The following is a 10,206-nucleotide window of genomic DNA, read 5'->3' on the forward strand; positions in this document are numbered from 1 at the left end:
GAACCGAGCATACAAAAATACATGAACAGACAGATAGACGAACAGACGGACATCACTAAATCGACTCAGAATTTAATTCTAAAACAATCGGTATACTAAACAGACTATTCCTTGTTAGCGTTACATACAAATGCACAAACTTATTATAGTAGTGGCAGCGATACAGGGTAATCTATATATATAAAATCCAATCTATGTTTGTTTATTTGTTTGTTTGTTTGTTTGTATGTTCCGAGTTGGCTCCGAAACGGATGAACCGATTTACTTGAAACTTTCAGAGATCGTAGAGGGCGTTCATGTGGTGAAAATAGGGTACCTCATTTTTTGACACCTGGTCGCGGAGGGGGACCTCTCCTCTGTCGGACTTTTTGAAAATTGGACCAAAGTTGACCGATTTGCTTGAAATTTTCATTGAAGGTTGGGGTTGGCATGTAGACAAAGATCCGCTACTTTATATTTCGATATTTGGTGGCGGAGGGGGATCTCCTCTTTGTTCGACTTTTTTAATGTACAGTGAAAAAAACTAAAATTCTCTAAATTATTTGAGATTTACAGAGAACATGCGGTGAGGTTATGGAATTAATATGGAGTACCTGATGATTTCATATGTGGGCGGGGAGGGGGACCTCCCCCTTGCCCTACTTTTTGAAACTTGGAACAAAATTATGCGATTTGCTTGAATTTTTCATTGAATGTTGGGGTTGGCATCTAGACAACAATCCGCTACATTATTTTTCGATATTTGGTTGGGGAAGGGGAACACCCCTTTGACCGACTTTATTTTTAAAGTACAGTGAAAACAAAACTAAACTCCCCCGACTGAAATTTTACGGAAAAATAGGTGACGTTATGAAATTTATATCAGGTTCCTGATTTTTTAATAAAAATAAAAGGGCATAGGGAGACATCCGCTTCTCTTAAGTACATACAGAGAAAAAATTTAACTTTACCGAGTTAGTTGAAATTTACAGAGGACTGGAGAGAGGTTACGACGGAAGAAAGGCCGCCACTTTATGCTTATAATTTGCTTGACATTTTCTGGGACGTTTACAAAAGATACGCTACATCACTTTTCGATATTTGGTCGGGGAGGATGTCCTCCTCTAAAACTGCAAAAAAATCTTAAGTTTTCTGAAATTTACAAAGGAAGTTGGGGATAGTTATAAACGAAGAGGCAACCTTCCTTGCCCCACACTTGAAGGAAAGTTTCAAGAATTTTCAGGGAAGGTTAGGGGTGCTATTCACTACGGTGTTTGTCGATATTGTATCGGGGAAAGTGACGTCCCTTTAAAACAATAGAGCAAAATTTAAACATCTCCGATCTACTTGAAATTTACAGGGAACGTGGGAGGAGGTGATTAAATTTATACATGATTTTTAAATTAGTATATGATTTTTCGATATCTGGTTGGGGAAGGGGAAAATTGAAATAAACTTTGTCGATTTACTTCTTTAGAATTTATAGGGACATTGAGTAGTTGTGAAATCAATATAGGGTACGTGATGGTCCGAGTGGAGTGGTCGGAGTGGAGCGAAGGTGGGGAGAGGATTCCCTTTTGTCCGTTATTTTTTCTTAAATTGAAAGTAGAGGGTTGTCCGTAAATGGGAACTCGGTACATAATTGTATGATTTTTGCACAGGCTTCTGCCAGACTTCTTTTTATTAAAGAACTTAAATTTACATGAAATTGGCAGCCAACATAGAGGGTGCATCATTTTAGCAAATGTTAATGTGGTAAAATTTTTTACTACTTTTGCTTTTTCCGATTTATTGGATGGGAAACAGTAATACTTTGTGTGTTATTATAATATAGTGCTTAATATTCAGATATGTTGAGGAGAAGGATACCTTTCCTTGACAAACCACACTTAAAATTCACAAGAAATATAAAATATTGTCCAACTACTTGAATACAGAACATTATTTAAAAAATTTGGAGGAACATTTTTTAAAACGAACTGTTTTACATATGCATATCCGTATTTGTACCTATAAACGAAAAAGCAAGTAGTCCGATTTGTTTGAAAGAATTCGAATTTGTTTTCAGCACGAAGGATATGGTTGACTAAGTTAACGCAAAATGTTCCTACAAATACGCTTCGGAAGGCGCAACGAAGCGGGCCGGGTTACGCTAGTATATAATAATTAACAAACAAGTGAGTAACGTAGAAAGTCGGATGGGGCCAACTATATCATATCTATTTCTGAACAACTAAGCCTTTCGAAATAATGACAGCGGAGTCTATTTTCTTTAGTGGACTGTATTTGACTTGAACGATCTCCTTGAATAAATTTGTCTGACTAAATAAATAATACAAAAATGTACTGAGATGACAGCGAAGAAAATTCAATGATGGAAAGTAAGTAAAAGGTACGAAATACGAAAAAAAGTACAAATCAGGGTTGGCCTGTCACAAACTGTGACTTTTGCGACATACATTTGCGACGGTATAATACGTATGTCGCAAAAGTCGTAAACCTACTGTAGAAAACCAAATTTTGAATAGAAGAAATCCTGAACATTTTTTAATTAATTTGACAGCATTCGCTGTGAGTTTCAGCAGAAATTTGTGAAAGTTTTCCCATGGTCAAGCCTATTTTCTTAGGTGGTATCGAAATTCCCGTTGGTGAGTGTGCAAAATACCTTGGGGTTATATTGGACAGGAGACTGAACTTAAAGCTAAGAAAGGACGAGAAAATCCACGGTTACCCTGTACTCGTGCAAAAGGCAATAGGGAACTGGGGGACTAAAACCGAAAATTGTGAACATTCCTAAGAATTGAAACTTCTTCGCACATACCATCGTCTTGGATATCATCGTATTCGCTGCCTAGCTGACGCGACTAAAGTATTTTCAGTTTGCGACTTTTGTTACTTTTTCTACATTTACGACGCGTATGTGACGTTTACAACTTTGCGACAGTCGCAAACCTAAAAAAGTTTGATACAGACCATCTCTGGTACAAATAATGCAAAATAAAGGTAGTAATCATCCATTCATCAACAATATCCTTAACCACCCGCACTGACTAAATATAAGCATTTGTAGGATATTGTGAAATAGATAAATCGTACCTCCATATTAAAAAAAAAAAAAAAAAACAAGTATGTACGTCCGTAAGTTCGGCCAGGCCGAATCTTATGTACCCTCCACCATGGATTGCGTAGAAACTTCTATGAAAAACTGTCAGCCACAATCGAATTACTTGGGTTGTGGTATCTTAAAACTTCTTAACATCGTTTTCTATATTGTGAGTTAGTCCATACGTGGTATATATTGGACAAAAAAGGTATGTATAGGTAAGTCTACAACTAATTACGAATCGATATGGACTTTTATCTCGATACGTAGAGAGCCAGAATTGAAATATGGGGGTCGCTTATATGTGGGCTATATACAATTATGAATAGATGTGGACCAATGTTTGTGTGATTGGGGATCGGTTTATCTGAGGGCTATATATAACTATAGACCGATATGGACCTAGTAAAGCATGATTATTAACGGTCATATTCTAGCACAATGTACTAAATTGCAACTGCCTCGGATGAAATTTGCTCCTCCAAGTGGCTCCAAAAATCAATCGGGATCGGTTTATATGGGGGCTACATATGCTTATGGACTGATATGGACCACTTTTGGCATGGTTGTTAAATAAAATAACTACCACCACGTACCAAATTTCAACCAGATCGGATGAATTTTGCTTCTCCGAACGGCAACGGGGGTCAAATCTGGGGATCGGTTTATATGGGGGCTATATATAATTATTGACTGATATGAACCAATTCCTGCATGGTTGTTGGATACCATATACTAACGTCACGTACCAAATTTCAACCGAATCGGATGAATTTTGCTCTTCCAAGGGGCTGCGGAGGTCAAATCTGGGGATCGGTTTATCATGGGGGCTCTATATAGAATTATGGACCGATTTCGACCAATTTTTGCATTGGTATTTGAGGCCATATATTAACACCACGTACCAAATTTCAACTGAATCAGATGAATTTTGGTCTTCCAAGAGGCTCCAGAAGTCAAAGCTGGTGATCGGTTTATATGGGGGCTATATATAATTATGGACCGATGTGGACTAATTTTTGCATGGTCATTAGAGACCATATTCTGACACCACGTACCATATTTCAGCCGGATCGGATGAAATTTGCTTCCCTTAGAGGCTCCGCAAGCAAAATCGGGGGATCGGTTTATATGGAGACTATAGATAATTATTGACCAATGTGGATCAATTTTTGCATAGTTGTTGGAGACCATATACCAACACCATGTACCGAATTTCAGCCGGATTGAATGAAATTTGCTTCTCTTAGAGGCTCCCCAAGCCAAATCGGGGGATCGGTTATAATTATGGACCGATGTGGACCAATTTTTGCATGGTTGTTAAAGACCATATACCAACACCATGTACCAAATTTCAGCCGGATCGGATGAAATTTGCTTCTCTTAGAGGCTCGGCAAGCCAAATCTGGGGATCGGTTTATATGGGGGCTATATATAATTATGGACCGATGTGGACCAATTTTGGCATGCTTGTTAGAGACCCTATACTAACACCATGTACAAAATTTCAGCCGGATCGGATGAAATTTGCTTCTCTTAGAGCAATCGCAAGCCAAATTTGGGGGTCCGTTTATATGGGGGCTATACGTAAAAGTGGACCGATATGGCCCATTCGCAATACCATGCGACATACATCAATAACAACTACTTGTGCCAAGTTTCAAGTCGATAGCTTGTTTCGTTCGGAAGTTAGCGTGATTTCAACAGACGGATGGACGGACGGACGGACGGACATGCTCAGATCGACTCAGAATTTCACCACGACCCAGAATATATATACTTATGGGGTCTTAGAGCAATATTTCGATGTGTTACAAACGGAATGACAAAGTTAATATACCCCCATTCTATGGTGGAGGGTATAAAAAACGGTGCAATTAAGAAATTCCTCTCTGCAAAGATCTGGTTGCGTTTATGGACAAATGACTTATTTTATTATACATTTCTCTAAAATTTACTCTAAAAGTTTCATTTCATTAAAATCTAGTTTGTTCTTAGTGAAATTTTTTTAAAAACTTAGGTCATCATAATTCCTTGGTCGAATTCTGTAGTTATTATTCCGTATAGAATGCATCAAGAATTCCAGTAATACGACCGTCATTTATTTCACTCCTTCGCAACATAGACGTGGTAATCTGGTATTAAAACCTTTTGGTGTTGTTGTTGTTGCTGTTATAAATAACACAGAAGGCATTGGCTATGCATTAAAAAGCAAAAAAAAGACAAGTGATGAATTTGCAATGTACGACTATAGCTGTTATAAATTAAGTGCAAATAAGGCTAATAAACTATACAACTTAAAACAGCATCTAGGGGAAAACCTGTCCATAAAAAATTGCACAAAAAAAATATGAAATACTTATTTCCCCTTCATAAGAAAATTTTCTAGGAAAAAAATTAACGCAAAAAAACTCATGATGCTAAATTAAAAGTTTCCGCATTAAGAAATATTAAGCGTAATAATTAATATTTTTTAACGATTACTGAAGGTTTAAATAAAATTCTAAAATAAACAATCATATATGGCCTTAAGTTTGGTCTGGCCTAACATCAACGAAAGTATGAAAACTCTTCTACGTAACGGCTGACTTTAAAACAAGTGAATGCGTGGCATAAAAGTAGAAAAGAAATAAAAAGGCACTGGTTTAGAATTTGAACCAAAATATTTGGGCTTTATTTAATCAATTATTGTTCGTCAAACAATATTTACCTTCGTAGAAGCGAGAGAGTCTCAAAGAGAATGACCAAAAAAAGCTTGGATGTCGAAAGGCGGGGGTTGATGACATTTCACGTTAGAAAATGTCCTTATTTTCGTACCGAAAGGCAGAAAAAGGCATAGACAAATCCTAACGGAGGGATTACACTTGATAATGATTATATGACTGAACAAAGCTAAAAAACGGCATTTGAACTTAAACATTGCCGCCCGCCTTGCAACATCCTGCCATGTTGCAAAATTTAAAGTAATATTAATTATATGTTCAATTTAAATAATGAAAGTATACAGAATGTACATTTCAGTTAATAAAAAAAGGAGCATTTTATTTTAGTTCAATTCTGTTTTTTCTTGTTATGGTTTCCAATTCATGTTTCATTTTTTCAAAAACAAATTCATATTTACAAATGTGCTCGTCAAGCACGCGATCGTAAATGGACTCGTTAAGCCCGATCGATTTTTAAATTTCAAATAAATTTGACTCGGAAGAGCCGGGTGTCGAGGACTCGTTAAGTCGGAAGACAATGGAAGATTGTCTTACACCCAATTATATGTTGCATGGACCCGAAATAACCCACCCAAACATTGTGAGTTGGGCCCATGGGAAACCCGGGCTAGAATATGTTTGTGGCCTCATTATTTTGTGGTAGACCTCTGGACCAAGGACAATCGCTACATGTGAAGCTTGATAAAAATGCGGGTCAGCTAACTGTAGCCCGGCAAAGTGATCCTTTAGGGCAGGATTCACGGACTCCGAAGGAGAAGTTATGTGGGTCAAATCCACAATTCTTGCCGATACCCCTAATCGTTGCGATGGGTCATGTGATGATGCGACTGAGACCTGACAGAACACTTCTGGACCCACTGCTACAGGACTTAGCCGAAGTTCCTCGGCCAATGACCGACAAATTAAACTAAGACCTGCGCAAGGGTCCAAAAGCGCCCGGACAGGAACTCGCCGATCATTCAACTCTAGCTGAATGACCATTGTCGGCCCGAGCGTAGCAACGGGCTGAATCGCCATTACGGGTCGGGGAGCTGATGAAGTTGACGGCTGATAAGATCGGACAGAAGGGTCAGACGTAATATGCGGACGAATAGAGGATCTACCAGGTTTTGGAGGAACTCCGGATTTTTGTCTGGGAGCAGACTTTGTAGCAGGGCGGGACCGATCAGCGCTATTCTTTGCATGATTATGCAGCATGGTGTGATGGTCACCGTTACAGTGCTTACACCTGTGTAGACTGGGACAGTCACGAACAAAGTGTGTGGCGTCAAGGCAATTACCACAACATTTATGAAGCGCTACGGTACGCAGCCTTCGTTCAATGCGCATCGCCCTGAACTCTTTGCAATCACGTAAGTGATGCTTTGCCTTGCATATGACACATTCTCTTCTGCCACGTTGAATATTCGAACCCTGGTTCTTTCGAACTGGTGCCGAAAGGGGTGGCGAAGCCACTGATAATTCTCCTGGAGGAACTCCAGGAGCCGTCGTCAACGGATTTTTATTGGTGGAAAGGTCGGCCAGAGTGGCAGGATCAGCAGTCGTGCTGATGGTGGATACATCGGCCAGAGGTGCGATGGTTGGATCGATTTCCCGTTCCTCATCAGACATGGGGACGTCGTCCTCAAAATCAGGAAGGGTAGAGGCCATCTTTGCTATGTTTTCCATCTATGAAAATATAGAAAGATTTCGATGACGGAACGGAAAATCAAATTAACAAAATGGTCAGAATGACAAGAAACCGTAGGTCGCCTTACAACTTTCCGTCCTATAGCGATTCGAAACGCGGCCATCAAACCTAAGATTTTCACGCTAGCAAAATCCAGTGAGGACGCGAGTACAACGCAAAATGAACTTATTTTACCTCCGTAAGAGGCACAAGTTTAACTACGGGACGCCGTATAACGCCATTTTCGGTTTTAACATCCGCGACGCGGACTCGACCGTCAGTACCCGGATGAATATCAACAATACGACCTAACTTCCACGAAGTGGGGGGTAATTGCTCATGTCGAATGACAACTAAATCGTCCTTCTGCATATCCCGTTGAGGAAATTGCCATTTGTAGCGTTTATGCAAGCTCTTCAGATACTCGTCTTTCCACCGTAAACAGAACTGTTGAGTTAGAGCTTTCATCTTTCTGTATCTGTTAACAATATGCAAAGGCGATTCATCAATAACGGGCTCCGGAGGAGCGAGGATCGACGATCCAACCAAGAAATGACCTGGCGTGAGAGCCACTATATCATGCGGACTATCATTCACCGGACAAAGTGGACGAGAATTAAGGCAGGCCTCAATTCTAGCCAGAATGGTAGAAAGTTCTTCAAACGTGTATTTGAAGCCATTGGCGTGCTTTCGAAAATGAAGCTTAAAGCTCTTTACTGCGGCCTCCCAGAGACCGCCCATATGTGGAGCTCCCGCCGGAATGAATTGCCAAGACAACTGTTGATACAAATGTGCGGAGCACAACTTATCGCGGCTCTCGCGCAGCACAACCTTGAAATCCCGCTCAATTTCCCTAGATGCTCCAACGAAGTTGGTGCCGTTGTCGGAAAATATTGTTCCGGGACAACCACGGCGGGAGACAAATCGATAAAAAGCCGCCAAAAAGGATGTCGTCGACAAATCAGATGTAGCCTCTAAATGAATAGCTTTCGTAGAAAAGCAGACAAATACGCAAACATAACCTTTGGTTACCTTACAAGCGCGACCTGTAAAGGATTTGACCTCAAATGGGCCCGCGAAGTCCACACCAGTAGTGGCAAAAGGTCTAGAAAGTGTAGTACGCTCTGGTGGAAGCGCGGCCATAATCTGGGAGCAAGACCGCTTCCTGTCCAAAAGACAGCGCTTACAACCATTTATGGTCTTTCGTATCAAAGAAGTCAGGCGGGGAACCCAGTACTCAATCCTCAAAATGCGTAGCATCAATTGATTCCCCCCATGTATGGATATCAAATGGACGTACCTGGCCAAAAGAGCAGCAAACCGACTATTGTAGGGTACAATAATCGGATGACGCTCTGAATATGCCAGTGTAGGGGAACGTGCCAAGCGCCCGTTGAGCCTAAGCACGCCTGATTCATCCAAGAATGGATTAAGTGGCAACAAAGAACTTTTCGGACCAATAGGTTCCTTGCGTAACAAGGAAGCGTATTCCTCCGCATAATAAGCCTTTTGAGCCAGTATAGCCAGACGTCGTCTCACGTTTTTAAGCTCCAAGCTCGTCAAAGCCGTGCTGCGATAAACGTGGTGACCCCTATGGGCAGGATGGGTCCTATGTAAAAATCGAAAGACATAAGACAGAACTCGTAAAGCCCTGTCCAAGGACGAAAATCTCTCTAACACATCCTCATAATTCGAAAAAAATGTGGTATGAACCTTGACAGCGCGCAACTCAACATCTGTATCAAGGGGGACGGAGACCCGAATATCCCACTGAGACCGATCCTGGCGTAGCCAGTGTGGCCCATGCCACCAAAGTCGGGATCCAGCCAATTCCGAGGGGGTAACCCCCCGGCTACCCAAGTCAGCGGGATTTTCCTCAGAGCGTACATGACGCCAATTCTCACCACCTGTAATATCCTGAATCTTGCTGACACGATTGGCAACAAACGTAGTCCACGTAGATGGAGGTTTGCCGAGCCAGGAAAGGACGATCGTCGAATCCGTCCAACAAAATATTCCCTGAAGTTGTATATCAATCTCGTCGAGGATACTCTTTAGCAATTCGGAGGCCAAAACTGCTCCACACAACTCTAATCGGGGCTGAGACACAGACTTAAGCGGTGCGACTCTGGTCTTACAAGAAAGCAGATGAGTGCATATATCACCATTCGGAGTCAAAATACGAATGTATACCACCCCCGCGTATGCCTTCTCTGAGGCATCAGAAAAAACATGCAATTCTGCGCCACAATCAGGCGAATAGTTAACCCAACGCGGTATTTGAATCGAATTAACGTCGCGGTAACATTCGACAAACCTTCGCCATTCCCGTTCTGTCGTAGACAGAAGCGCATCATCCCAACCAATCTTGTCAGACCAGATCTGCTGCATTATCACCTTGGCAGTAACAATGATAGGGCCTAACCAACCTAGTGGATCAAACAGTTTCGCAATGGCAGATAAAGTATCGCGTTTCGTAAACCGAGACTTGTCCGGGAGCGGACTCATGTCAAAGTAGAATACGTCCAGCTGGGCGTTCCATCTTATACCAAGAGGCTTAGAACTGCTAGCTTCTACAAACGTGAGAAGCTCAGCATCAATCAAATGGCCCGTAGGGAGGCCCTCGAGAATGGTACGATCATTCGCAGTCCACTTTCGCAGCTCAAACTTGGCAGAAGATAGAGCGGCAATTAGCTGATCCCTAGACCTAATCGCAGTATGCAAATCATGGT

This window comes from Haematobia irritans, chromosome 2, assembly GCF_050003625.1.
Source record: "Haematobia irritans isolate KBUSLIRL chromosome 2, ASM5000362v1, whole genome shotgun sequence".
In the NCBI taxonomy this organism is placed as follows: domain Eukaryota; kingdom Metazoa; phylum Arthropoda; class Insecta; order Diptera; family Muscidae; genus Haematobia; species Haematobia irritans.